This window comes from Silene latifolia, chromosome 10, assembly GCF_048544455.1.
Source record: "Silene latifolia isolate original U9 population chromosome 10, ASM4854445v1, whole genome shotgun sequence".
NCBI classification, from domain to species: Eukaryota; Viridiplantae; Streptophyta; class Magnoliopsida; order Caryophyllales; family Caryophyllaceae; genus Silene; species Silene latifolia.
In genome coordinates this window covers 6,059,000-6,074,065 of record NC_133535.1, presented here as the reverse complement: position 1 = coordinate 6,074,065, position 15,066 = coordinate 6,059,000, and the positions used below count along the sequence as shown (strand labels likewise).

At 38.4% G+C, this 15,066-nt stretch overlaps 2 long non-coding RNA genes across 2 annotated transcripts; both read right to left on the bottom strand.

Moving 5' to 3' along the window:
* Positions 1-4,163: 4,163 nt before the first annotated feature.
* Positions 4,164-6,808, bottom strand: LOC141607047 (uncharacterized). The gene is made up of 3 exons (XR_012526873.1): positions 6,746-6,808; positions 6,591-6,651; positions 4,164-4,399 (listed from the first exon to the last, which is right to left on the bottom strand). It is a non-coding gene; the product is annotated as an uncharacterized LOC141607047 (long non-coding RNA).
* Positions 6,809-10,612: 3,804 nt separating this feature from the next.
* LOC141607046 (uncharacterized) lies at positions 10,613-13,209 on the bottom strand. The gene is made up of 3 exons (XR_012526872.1): positions 13,139-13,209; positions 12,984-13,044; positions 10,613-10,791 (listed from the first exon to the last, which is right to left on the bottom strand). It is a non-coding gene; the product is annotated as an uncharacterized LOC141607046 (long non-coding RNA).
* Positions 13,210-15,066: the final 1,857 nt, after the last annotated feature.

The window sequence follows — 15,066 nt, the reverse complement described above, 5'->3', positions numbered from 1 at the left end:
ATTTGACGCTGGAATCGAACCAGATGATTTCTGAAATCGAACAGCTTGATTCCTGAAATGAGCTCGGACGCGTGATTGAAAAATAGGGAGAAAAAGAAACAGGGTCCGATACGACCTTCCGAACGGCTGAAATTGAAGTGTATAATACAAGGTTTTTCGGGATTCCGGGGTCCCGGAACAAAATTCTCCGGAAATCACATAGAAAGTTCCTCGCTTGAGATAAAGCGGCCACGCAAAGTTTGAGCACCAACGGAAGACATTTGGGGGTGCCGGTGTGCCACAAACCAGCATTCGCTGAAACTCGGATTATCATGAAAAATATGTTAAAGCTCGTTATTTGAGGCTGAAATCGAACAGGTTGATTCTTGAAATCGAACAGGTTGATTCCTGAAATGAGCTCGGACGCGTGATTGAAAAACAGGGAGAAAATAAACATGGTCCGGTGCGACCTTCCGAACGGCTGAAATTGAAGTGTATAATACACGGTTTTTCGAGATTCCAGGGTCCCGTAACAAAATTCTCTGGAAATCACATAGAAATTTCCTCGGGTCAGATAAAGCGGCCACACAAAGTTTGAGCACCAACGGAAGACATTTGGGGGTGCCGGTGTGCCACAAACCAGCATTCGCCGAAACACGGATTATCGTGAAAAATGTGTTAAAGCTCGTTATTGGAGGCTGAAATCGAACATGTTGATTCCTGAAATGAGCTCGGACGCGTGATTGAAAAACAAGGAGAAAAAGAAAGAGGGCCCGGTACGACCTTCCGAACGGCTGAGATTGAAGTGTCTAATACACGGTTTTTCGGGATTCCGGGGCCCCGGAACAAAATTCTCCGGAAATCACATAGAAAGTTCCTCGGGTCAGATAAAGCGGCCACGCAAAATTTGAGCACCAACGGAAAACATTTGGGGATGCCGGTGTGCCACAAACCAAAGATTCGCGAAACTCGGATTATCGTGAAAAATGTGTTAAAGCTCGTTATTTGATGCGGAATCGAACAGTTGATTTGAAATCGAACAGGTTGATTCCTGAAATGAGCTCGGACGCGTGATTGAAAAATAGGGAGAAAAAGAAACAGGGTCCGGTACGACCTTCCGAACGGCTGAAATTGAAGGGTATAAATACACGGTTATTCGGGATTTCGGGGTCCCGGAACAAAATTCTCCGGAAATCACATAGAAAGTTCCTCGGGTTATATAAAGCGGCCACGCAAAGTTTGAGCACCAACGGAACACATTTCGGGGTGTCGGTGTGCCACAAACCAGCATTCGCCGAAACTCGGATTATCGTGAAAAATGTGTTAAAGCTCGTTATTTAAGGCTGAAATCGAACAGGTTGATTCCTGAAATCGAAGAGTTTGATTCCTGAAAAGAATTCGGACGCGTGATTGAAAAACAGGGAGAAAAAATATAGGGTTCGGTACGACCTTCCGAACGGCTGAAATTGAAGTGTATAATACACGGTTTTGGGATTAAAGGGGTCTGGAACAAAATTCTCCGGAAATCACATAGAAAATTCCTCGGGTCAGACAAAGCGGCCACGCAAATTTTGAGCACCAACAGAAGACATTTGGAGTTGCCGGTGTGCCACAAACCAGCATTCGCCGAAACTCGGATTATCGTGAAAAATGTGTTAAAGCTCGTTATTTGAGGCTGAAATCGAACAGGTTGATTCCTGAAATCGAACAGGTTGATTCCTGAAATGAGCTTGGACGCGTGATTGAAAAACAGGGAGAAAAAGAAACAGTGGTCCTACGACCTTGGGCTACTGAAATTGAAGTGTATAATACACGGTTTTTTGGGATTCCGGTGTCCCGGAACAAAATTCTCCGGAAATCACATAGAAAGTTCCTCGGGTGAGATAAAGCGGCCACGCAAAGTTTGAGCACCAACGGAACACATTTGGGGGTGCCGGTGTGCCACAAACCAGCATTCACCGAAACTCGGATTATCGTGAAAAATGTGTTAAAGCTCGTTATTGGAGGCTGAAATCGAAGAGTTTGATTCCTGAAATGAGCTCGGACGCGTGATTGAAAAACAGGGAGAAAAAGAAACAGGGTCCGGTACGACCTTCCGAACGGCTGAAATTGAAGTGTGTAATACACGGTTTTTCGGGATTCCGGGGTCCTGGAACAAAATTCTCCGGAAATCACATAGAAAGTTCCTCCAGTCAGATAAAGCGGCCACGCAAAGTTTGAGCACCAACGGAAGACATTTGGAGGTGTCGGTGTGCCACAAACCAGCATTTGCCGAAACTCGGATTATCGTGAAAAATGTGTTAAAGCTCGTTATTTGAGGCTGAAATCGAACAGGTTGATTCCTTAAATCGAACCACTATGAGTTCTCACTATGGTAGAATCCTTAATCAAAGATCAAAATCCCAAGTTCTTTATACATCTCTAACACCCCAAACAAAATCTTATTCACACCCGAATTTTACAAGCATAGATGATCACATTCCCCAAATTATAAAGATCACCAACCAAAAAGATAAATAGGTATCTCATACGAATTTTCCTACTCAACCTAACTTAAGTTCTACTAATCCAACTTCGACGAAAACGAGACTCACAAAGAATTCTCAAAGAGCATCTCACTCACTCTACAATGTAGCCAACAATGCCATCACTCCACTAAGGAAACAAGAGTAATAACCAGGTCCGGAAATGATAGGAAATTTCAAAGGGGTACCTGAACATGACGAGATGTGAGATTGAAGGAGTCAAATAATAAACATAACTAGTTAACACTAGTAAGAGATATTAGAATTGGGGAGGTATTCAAGACAAGGAAATGACAAGTAAACTTTTATATTTAAGAATTAAATCCAACCAAGGTATGAACGAAATGAAGGAAAAAGATTAATGACACGATGGAGGAATTTCAAGGTTTAACCCATACGCTTCCTAAGACTTAAGGTTCTCTCTCACAAGGTCACGCCTATTAGGATATTGTACCTCCATATCAAAACGATCAAATCCAAAAACGAGGGTGAAGGAAATTCATCTCACCCCTCATATGCATGTCTCTCTTAAAAGATTACACCTCTATGACTTATCAAAGTAAAACAATTGCTCACTTAAGGGTTGGTAAATTGGTTAGATAACTCTTCCACCTATCTTATCACATATTAGGATTTCCCTAAACCAAATCTACCACTCAAGTATAAAAGCATCTCTTTATCTCAAGCACTCGATACAACCTCAATGTTTTAAAAACCAAAGAATGAATTGACAAAGACTTGTCAGCAAAGTTCTCAAGGAACAACTAACATCAAATCACATCACCAATCTATACGGGATTGTTAACATCTAAAAATGGGTTTTCTTCCGAATTCATATTTTAAACTTATCTCATGTTTACTCCTAAGGTGACAACGTTCAACCTACTAAGCTTTCAAATCCCAAACATAAACAACAAAGCCAAGTTCTATAACTTTAATCACATAGGCAACTCATTCCTAACACAAGGAATCCACCAATCAATTATACTCACTTGGTCAAGGAACTAGGTATAAGAATCACTAAGTATGTCTCATCACATTACCTCAGTCTTTCTAACATCAAATCCTCTAAAAACCAGGGTTAAGGGTCAAACACCAACAAACTCCACAAAAGTCAAATTATCCAACCATGGTTAACATTCCACAAAGTAAAGAGTACTATCAAAAAGGCGTTAAGGGAGGATAAGCAAGGAACAAAGCACAAGTTAGGAGGGTACAAGAGTAATTCCCAAGGAATAAGAAAAGAGAGTTTAGAAGAAGCAAACATTAAGAAGTAAAGAGCAAGGCAAGGTACACAAAGAATGAGGAACATCTTCGAGGAAGTGGTAGCATTCTTCAAAGGTTGAAAAATCTTCAATCCTCAAAGAATAGGCACCAAATCTTGATCTTCATGTAGGTAAACTCAGGGTAATTGATCCAAGGGCACAACATTTATTAAATGACAATCGACAAACATGTTAGAACCTAACAAAGAGCAAACACACTACAGACTACCACCTTAGGTCCTTAATGCTACCCATCTCTCATTCATTATTCAAGGTCAAGTTCAAATTAAATTTGGGGTACACGTGTGTGCGTCGGGAGCAACATATGCTCTGATACCAACTGTGACACCCCGCGATAAAGCGGAAAATATAACTTATAAATTAAAGCGGAATTTTGTGAGATTTTAAAAACTTTTAAGTTACTAGTTAAAGATTAGCACGCGGGTGCCACTAACGAAAAGAAACAAACACTACAATAGACATTATCAGGTCATTACAACCTAAGTCTAGAAAGCGGGGAAAAGATATCCCACGAATAAACAAATCAAGGGTTTCTAAATTAGAAACTAAGGTCCAAGGGTTTAGTTCTCGCTAGCCCACACGTCTTCCCCACGTAAGCATCTTCAAAACCTGTCATTCATGTAAACATGAACGCATACGATCGATGGGGAGTAACTCAAGGTTCTCCCAGCCACAATATGTCGAAATGCAGATAACAAACAACACTTAATCAAACATATTAATCATGCAACATATACTAACAATAAGGAATAAGGAGATATAATGAACAATCATGGTGAAACAGGCATAATACCTTCTTAGTAGAACGGGCATGGTGTATGAGGATGAATATGCAATCAAGGAAATAGAATCACCAAGTCAACCCACTCATGTTGACACGACTCAACAAGTGTAAGACATATACTTAGTATGAACTCAAACAAGACAAACCCTCTAGACTCCAACCTCTTGGTAGGACGACGATCATAATACGGTCCTAGTCTAAACCTGGCCAGACTCTCGGGATGGACGACACCCGATTCGACACACGATACCAAATCGTATCCAAGACTCGAAACATGGTACACCTAACCGTGCCCGAAAGTCGAGTAACCCCAAATCGGAACCTTGTCACCTAACCGTGACCCTCGGTCCGAAGAGGCGGAAGGAAAAATAGCCCAACTCGGAAACAATGGCACCTAACCGTGACCCAATGTCCGAGGGCAAATAAATAAGGAATGTCAAGTAGTCACACAATGTAAAATGTCACACTTGAGTCACAATAGGAGTAAGAATGATCATGCAAACATCATATGATACGAAATCCTTAATGTCACATTCATACTCATGGCTTGCATCTCACCATGAGTACAGATGGGAACATTAATCCCAACGATCATATCGCAACTAGAGGGCTTATAGCTCACCCCTAGTATCCGATAGGACCCAGATTCTCACAACAGAACAATACAAGGCATTATCAAGAATATGACTCTTCACAAATAACTGTTTAATAATAAATAACTCATACTTGTTTTATAATAATAAATATTCCATTTTATGATTTAACGTGCCGGTTAAATAAAATATCATGAGTGACAATGAATAATTTACGTTATATGAAATTACGGAATAAAATGTGAGAAAGCCCATATGGCTCATTCATGAGTCCAATATGTGAACCATCCTAAGCCCAAACAAGTGAATATTTCCAGCCCAATTGATGAAATCTAACAAATCCAACTCATAAAATATGACTAGTCCAACCAATAAGGCATAAAAAGTCCATTTACCACAATCAAATGAGCCCAACAACTAAACATGTGAAAGACGATATTAACGATTTACGTTATATAAAATACGAGACGGATATTTAATTATTTCAAATATAACTCAACTCAATTATAAGTAAACGCAAACGGTTATTTACAAGGCCACTCTATCCTATGAATCCGGCCCAATAACCTAAAGTGTAAACCAGTCCCAAGTACCACACCACACAAAATATAACCCAATGTGGCCCAAACTAAAATAATGTAGCCTATCAAATTGCAATAAGAGTGGTCCAATAATGTAGAATAACAATGAGCCCAATTCCCAAAACCGAACCTCACGAAGTAGTGAAAGAAGGGGAAACAAGCTAGTTACCCACTACTCAACCCGTGCCCACCCTAGCACGGCCAGGCCGTGGCCCTGCTGCCGCTCACGGCCCGCCACTTCGGTCAGCCCCACAGTGACTAAACCCCCAAAAACAGCCCCACACACGACACCAATCCTCACCAAAAGCACTCATTCAAGTAAGCGATACAAGAAGTTCTAAGTATAACCGAGACGGAAAATTTACAACGACAATACGATTTAAAACAGCCGCACTCAGCCCCAAAACAGAACATATACTGTTCAAAAGCCGTCCCTACAACCTCCACCACCATTGTCCCAAAACAGTCCCAAAAGGCCACACAAGACCGTACTACCGGGGGCACCAAAACGATTCCCACGAATCTACAAAATTACCTCAATGAAATCCTGAAAGCTGTACAAACCCGTCTCCAAAAGCGGAGGAAAAACAGTGCGAGTCACTATGCCAAAACCGCGCCCAAGCAGCACTCTCGCGGCCACAAAACAGAGTCCCAAAACGGTCCTTTCAACTCAAATTTATACGAAAATAAAAACAGGGTTGAGACGGAGGTGAAGCACGTTAAATACATGGTTAACAGTCATTGCAATTACCCCACAACACTCGAATTTACCGAATAAAAGCACATAAAACGACCCATAAGACGAAAGTTCGACATTTTGTCGAGTAACCTATCACCGTTACCTTAACTCTTCAAATTCTCGGGTGAAAACGTCCAAGGCACGAGCTTTACTTCAGTCTTCGACTAGAAAGAAGGAAAAACGAGTAATATGGGTCACAAACCGAGTTTGTAATAAGAAGCCCATTTCGAAACTAAGCCAAAACATGAGCTTTCTTACCTAGAAATGAGGAGGAAGAAGAGAGGAAGCTAAAGGTGCAAGAATTATGGAATTTGGTTACGAAATAAGGGAGGGATCTGCAAATGGAGCTCGCGAAAATGGTGGGTGTACGGGTTTGTGTTCTCTGTTGCTGCTGCTCTTGTTTTACGCAGGAAAGAAGGAAGAAGAAAGGGGGGGTGGGGACGGTTGATTTAAATAATGACCACAAGTAATATTAGTAATAATAAATAATAATAATAATAATAATAATAATAATAATAATAGTAGTAGATATTTTGAAGGTAGAGTGTGGGTGGATAGGATATGTGTTGTCGACACACGATTGGTCCGTGTTAAGATAAGATTCTCAAATAAAATGTGACGGTCTAATGTTAGACGGGATTTAAGACGGGAATTATTACTATTACGGTCATTATTATTATCCGGCCAAAAATACGTATACATATATTATTATATAAATCGTGCCTTAAAAATATAATTTAATCGTACGTATTTTTATAAAAATGGGCTTTTATATAATACGTTTATAAAAATCGTGTTTGACATAAAATTAATCAAATCGAGTAATTCAAAAATATATAATAAAGTGATTAAACGGTTTAATAAATTTTAAATGTCAAAATGCGAAATTCGCGGGTGTTACAATCACCCCACCTTTTAAAAAGTTTCGTCCTCGAAACTTGAAAGTAGAAATGAAAGGTCATATAAAACAAAACTGGAACTTTGGAATCGGTAACCAAAACATTTAAAAGGTTAGTTATCGTAAGAATTAAAATTCTTTCAAAAGTTTCAAATAAAATTTTCCGACAAAACCAGATTCTCATCAAAGGAACGGAAGTGTTCTCGTTACGTATTCAAGAACATCACATTCCAAATCAAAGATAAGGTAAAAAGGCAAATCATTTGTATAAATCAAAGATCAAAATACTTTCAAAAACATTAACGAAGGGTTGTCAAAAGTATAAGTCTCATTCATGGAACGAAATTGCCCTTGTCGTGCACACAAGAACGCTAACTTTCCAAGTCAAAGACAGATTTAAACCAAAAAATCAATCGCCGACAAGCGTAGAACTAGTTATCAAACGTCTCCAATAACGAGTTCTATCATCCGATCAACGTTAAAATCAAAAGAAAAGGTAATTTATTCAAATTTTCCTTTTGCAAAAGCCAAAATAGAAATGAAGATTTCACTTTTAAAATCAAAAAGGAGTCAAGTTCCTGAAAATATAACATTATACTTTGACAAAAATCATAAATAGATCAAAGCTTAACAGAAATTGGATAAAATTTTAAGAAATCACATGTTTAGCAATTAAAGTCACGATAAATAAGTTTATACTCAAAGAACAAATCGGGAACTAAATCAAAATTTCATTTTCAAACCTTTAAAATAGGTAAGGTTCTGCAAAAGTAACGTAAACTTTTAACATCGAATCGAAACTGGTAGCTTGAAATGTTTGGAAATCGTACGAACTTAAAAGAACTTAGATATCATAAGAACAAGGTACACTAAAAGGATTCAAACTTAACTAATCAAAAGAGCTAGGATGAATTTCATAGGGGTAAGAATTGAAGTCAAAGTTACAAGGATGCAAAAGATAGAGTTTCACAGGTTACCAACATCAAACTTAAGAGAGGAGTATGATGAAGCAAGGGAAAGAGCGGTATGAACGGTAACGCTTATGGTCAAAGAAGAAAGGAAATTAGACAACAAGGAAACGCCAGGTAATCAAAACTCAAATAACAACATCAACCCAAGCGGTTCCGAAAACTTCCTAACAACAAAACTTATGACCACAACACTCCCAAGGATTTCTTCAAAACACTTATGCTACTACATCCTAAGCTATTCCCTGAAACAAGGTACTCCACTATAAGTGTGATCTCATCACTCCAAACCCTCAAACATCTACGAACGACTTCCATAAGATCAAGATCAAAACTACTAAAAGAGTTACACTCATAATCAACTATCGACCACTATGAGTTCTCACTATGGTAGAATCCTTAATCAAAGATCAAAATCCCAAGTTCTTTATACATCTCTAACACCCCAAACAAAATCTTATTCACACCCGAATTTTACAAGCATAGATGATCACATTCCCCAAATTATAAAGATCACCAACCAAAAAGATAAATAGGTATCTCATACGAATTTTCCTACTCAACCTAACTTAAGTTCTACTAATCCAACTTCGACGAAAACGAGACTCACAAAGAATTCTCAAAGAGCATCTCACTCACTCTACAATGTAGCCAACAATGCCATCACTCCACTAAGGAAACAAGAGTAATAACCAGGTCCGGAAATGATAGGAAATTTCAAAGGGGTACCTGAACATGACGAGATGTGAGATTGAAGGAGTCAAATAATAAACATAACTAGTTAACACTAGTAAGAGATATTAGAATTGGGGAGGTATTCAAGACAAGGAAATGACAAGTAAACTTTTATATTTAAGAATTAAATCCAACCAAGGTATGAACGAAATGAAGGAAAAAGATTAATGACACGATGGAGGAATTTCAAGGTTTAACCCATACGCTTCCTAAGACTTAAGGTTCTCTCTCACAAGGTCACGCCTATTAGGATATTGTACCTCCATATCAAAACGATCAAATCCAAAAACGAGGGTGAAGGAAATTCATCTCACCCCTCATATGCATGTCTCTCTTAAAAGATTACACCTCTATGACTTATCAAAGTAAAACAATTGCTCACTTAAGGGTTGGTAAATTGGTTAGATAACTCTTCCACCTATCTTATCACATATTAGGATTTCCCTAAACCAAATCTACCACTCAAGTATAAAAGCATCTCTTTATCTCAAGCACTCGATACAACCTCAATGTTTTAAAAACCAAAGAATGAATTGACAAAGACTTGTCAAAGCCAAAATTCTCAAGGAACAACTAACATCAAATCACATCACCAATCTATACGGGATTGTTAACATCTAAAAATGGGTTTTCTTCCGAATTCATATTTTAAACTTATCTCATGTTTACTCCTAAGGTGACAACGTTCAACCTACTAAGCTTTCAAATCCCAAACATAAACAACAAAGCCAAGTTCTATAACTTTAATCACATAGGCAACTCATTCCTAACACAAGGAATCCACCAATCAATTATACTCACTTGGTCAAGGAACTAGGTATAAGAATCACTAAGTATGTCTCATCACATTACCTCAGTCTTTCTAACATCAAATCCTCTAAAAACCAGGGTTAAGGGTCAAACACCAACAAACTCCACAAAAGTCAAATTATCCAACCATGGTTAACATTCCACAAAGGAAAGAGTACTATCAAAAAGGCGTTAAGGGAGGATAAGCAAGGAACAAAGCACAAGTTAGGAGGGTACAAGAGTAATTCCCAAGGAATAAGAAAAGAGAGTTTAGAAGAAGCAAACATTAAGAAGTAAAGAGCAAGGCAAGGTACACAAAGAATGAGGAACATCTTCGAGGAAGTGGAAGCATTCTTCAAAGGTTGAAAAATCTTCAATCCTCAGCAATAGGCACCAAATCTTGATCTTCATGTAGGTAAACTCACGGTAATTGATCCAAGGGCACAACATTTATTAAATGACAATCGACAAACATGTTAGAACCTAACAAAGAGCAAACACACTACAGACTACCACCTTAGGTCCTTAATGCTACCCATCTCTCATTCATTATTCAAGGTCAAGTTCAAATTAAATTTGGGGTACACGTGTGTGCGTCGGGAGCAACATATGCTCTGATACCAACTGTGACACCCCGCGATAAAGCGGAAAATATAACTAATAAATTAAAGCGGAATTTTGTGAGATTTTAAAAACTTTTAAGTTACTAGTTAAAGATTAGCACGCGGGTGCCACTAACGAAAAGAAACAAACACTACAATAGACATTATCAGGTCATTACAACCCAAGTCTAGAAAGCGGGGAAAAGATATCCCACGAATAAACAAATCAAGGGTTTCTAAATTAGAAACTAAGGTCCAAGGGTTTAGTTCTCGCTAGCCCACACGTCTTCCCCACGTAAGCATCTTCAAAACCTGTCATTCATGTAAACATGAACGCATACGATCGTGGGGAGTAACTCAAGGTTCTCCCAGCCACAATATGTCGAAATGCAGATAACAAACAACACTTAATCAAACATATTAATCATGCAACATATACTAACAATAAGGAATAAGGAGATATAATGAACAATCATGGTGAAACAGGCATAATACCTTCTTAGTAGAACGGGCATGGTGTATGAGGATGAATATGCAATCAAGGAAATAGAATCACCAAGTCAACCCACTCATGTTGACACGACTCAACAAGTGTAAGACATATACTTAGTATGAACTCAAACAAGACAAACCCTCTAGACTCCAACCTCTTGGTAGGACGACGATCATAATACGGTCCTAGTCTAAACCTGGCCAGACTCTCGGGATGGACGACACCCGATTTGACACACGATACCAAATCGTATCCAAGACTCGAAACATGGTACACCTAACCGTGCCCGAAAGTCGAGTAACCCCAAATCGGAACCTTGTCACCTAACCGTGACCCTCGGTCCGAAGAGGCGGAAGGAAAAATAGCCCAACTCGGAAACAATGGCACCTAACCGTGACCCAATGTCCGAGGGCAAATAAATAAGGAATGTCAAGTAGTCACACAATGTAAAATGTCACACTTGAGTCACAATAGGAGTAAGAATGATCATGCAAACATCATATGATACGAAATCCTTAATGTCACATTCATACTCATGGCTTGCATCTCACCATGAGTACAGATGGGAACATTAATCCCAACGATCATATCGCAACTAGAGGGCTTATAGCTCACCCCTAGTATCCGATAGGACCCGATTCTCACTGTGAGAACAATACAAGGCATTATCAAGAATATGACTCTTCACAAATAACTGTTTAATAATAAATAACTCATACTTGTTTTATAATAATAAATATTCCATTTTATGATTTAACGTGCCGGTTAAATAAAATATCATGAGTGACAATGAATAATTTACGTTATATGAAATTACGGAATAAAATGTGAGAAAGCCCATATGGCTCATTCATGAGTCCAATATGTGAACCATCCTAAGCCCAAACAAGTGAATATTTCCAGCCCAATTGATGAAATCTAACAAATCCAACTCATAAAATATGACTAGTCCAACCAATAAGGCATAAAAAGTCCATTTACCACAATCAAATGAGCCCAACAACTAAACATGTGAAAGACGATATTAACGATTTACGTTATATAAAATACGAGACGGATATTTAATTATTTCAAATATAACTCAACTCAATTATAAGTAAACGCAAACGGTTATTTACAAGGCCACTCTATCCTATGAATCCGGCCCAATAACCTAAAGTGTAAACCAGTCCCAAGTACCACACCACACAAAATATAACCCAATGTGGCCCAAACTAAAATAATGTAGCCTATCAAATTGCAATAAGAGTGGTCCAATAATGTAGAATAACAATGAGCCCAATTCCCAAAACCGAACCTCACGAAGTAGTGAAAGAAGGGGAAACAAGCTAGTTACCCACTACTCAACCCGTGCCCACCCTAGCACGGCCAGGCCGTGGCCCTGCTGCCGCTCACGGCCCGCCACTTCGGTCAGCCCCACAGTGACTAAACCCCCAAAAACAGCCCCACACACGACACCAATCCTCACCAAAAGCACTCATTCAAGTAAGCGATACAAGAAGTTCTAAGTATAACCGAGACGGAAAATTTACAACGACAATACGATTTAAAAAACCAAGACTTTCAGCCCCAAAACAGAACATATACTGTTCAAAAGCCGTCCCTACAACCTCCACCACCATTGTCCCAAAACAGTCCCAAAAGGCCACACAAGACCGTACTACAGGGGGCACCAAAACGATTCCCACGAATCTACAAAATTACCTCAATGAAATCCTGAAAGCTGTACAAACCCGTCTCCAAAAGCGGAGGAAAAACAGTGCGAGTCACTATGCCAAAACCGCGCCCAAGCAGCACTCTCGCGGCCACAAAACAGAGTCCCAAAACGGTCCTTTCAACTCAAATTTATACGAAAATAAAAACAGGGTTGAGACGGAGGTGAAGCACGTTAAATACATGGTTAACAGTCATTGCAATTACCCCACAACACTCGAATTTACCGAATAAAAGCACATAAAACGACCCATAAGACGAAAGTTCGACATTTTGTCGAGTAACCTATCACCGTTACCTTAACTCTTCAAATTCTCGGGTGAAAACGTCCAAGGCACGAGCTTTACTTCAGTCTTCGACTAGAAAGAAGGAAAAACGAGTAATATGGGTCACAAACCGAGTTTGTAATAAGAAGCCCATTTCGAAACTAAGCCAAAACATGAGCTTTCTTACCTAGAAATGAGGAGGAAGAAGAGAGGAAGCTAAAGGTGCAAGAATTATGGAATTTGGTTACGAAATAAGGGAGGGATCTGCAAATGGAGCTCGCGAAAATGGTGGGTGTACGGGTTTGTGTTCTCTGTTGCTGCTGCTCTTGTTTTACGCAGGAAAGAAGGAAGAAGAAAGGGGGGGTGGGGACGGTTGATTTAAATAATGACCACAAGTAATATTAGTAATAATAAATAATAATAATAATAATAATAATAATAATAATAATAATAATAATAATAATAATAATAATAATAATAATAATAATAATAATAATAATAATAATAATAATAATAATAATAGTAGATATTTTGAAGGTAGAGTGTGGGTGGATAGGATATGTGTTGTCGACACACGATTGGTCCGTGTTAAGATAAGATTCTCAAATAAAATGTGACGGTCTAATGTTAGACGGGATTTAAGACGGGAATTATTACTATTACGGTCATTATTATTATCCGGCCAAAAATACGCATACATATATTATTATATAAATCGTGCCTTAAAAATATAATTTAATCGTACGTATTTTTATAAAAATGGGCTTTTATATAATACGTTTATAAAAATCGTGTTTGACATAAAATTAATCAAATCGAGTAATTCAAAAATATATAATAAAGTGATTAAACGGTTTAATAAATTTTAAATGTCAAAATGCGAAATTCGCGGGTGTTACAATCACCCCACCTTTTAAAAAGTTTCGTCCTCGAAACTTGAAAGTAGAAATGAAAGGTCATATAAAACAAAACTGGAACTTTGGAATCGGTAACCAAAACATTTAAAAGGTTAGTTATCGTAAGAATTAAAATTCTTTCAAAAGTTTCAAATAAAATTTTCCGACAAAACCAGATTCTCATCAAAGGAACGGAAGTGTTCTCGTTACGTATTCAAGAACATCACATTCCAAATCAAAGATAAGGTAAAAAGGCAAATCATTTGTATAAATCAAAGATCAAAATACTTTCAAAAACATTAACGAAGGGTTGTCAAAAGTATAAGTCTCATTCATGGAACGAAATTGCCCTTGTCGTGCACACAAGAACGCTAACTTTCCAAGTCAAAGACAGATTTAAACCAAAAAATCAATCGCCGACAAGCGTAGAACTAGTTATCAAACGTCTCCAATAACGAGTTCTATCATCCGATCAACGTTAAAATCAAAAGAAAAGGTAATTTATTCAAATTTTCCTTTTGCAAAAGCCAAAATAGAAATGAAGATTTCACTTTTAAACTCAAAAAGGAGTCAAGTTCCTGAAAATATAACATTATACTTTGACAAAAATCATAAATAGATCAAAGCTTAACATAAATTGGATAAAATTTTAAGAAATCACATGTTTAGCAATTAAAGTCACGATAAATAAGTTTATACTCAAAGATTAAATCGGGAACTAAATCAAAGCGGCCACGCAAAGTTTGAGCACCAACGGAACACATTTGGGGGTGCCGGTGTGCCACAAACCAGCATTCACCGAAACTCGGATTATCGTGAAAAATGTGTTAAAGCTCGTTATTTGAGGCTGAAATCGAAGAGTTTGATTCCTGAAATGAGCTCGGACGCGTGATTGAAAAACAGGGAGAAAAAGAAACAGGGTCCGGTACGACCTTCCGAACGGCTGAAATTGAAGTGTGTAATACACGGTTTTTCGGGATTCCGGGGTCCTGGAACAAAATTCTCCGGAAATCACATAGAAAGTTCCTCCGGTTAGATAAAGCGGCCACGCAAAGTTTGAGCACCAACGGAAGACATTTGGAGGTGTCGGTGTGCCACAAACCAGCATTCGCCGAAACTCGGATTATCGTGAAAAATGTGTTAAAGCTCGTTATTTGAGGCTGAAATCGAACAGGTTGATTCCTGAAATCGAACAGGTTGATTCCTGAAATCGAACAGG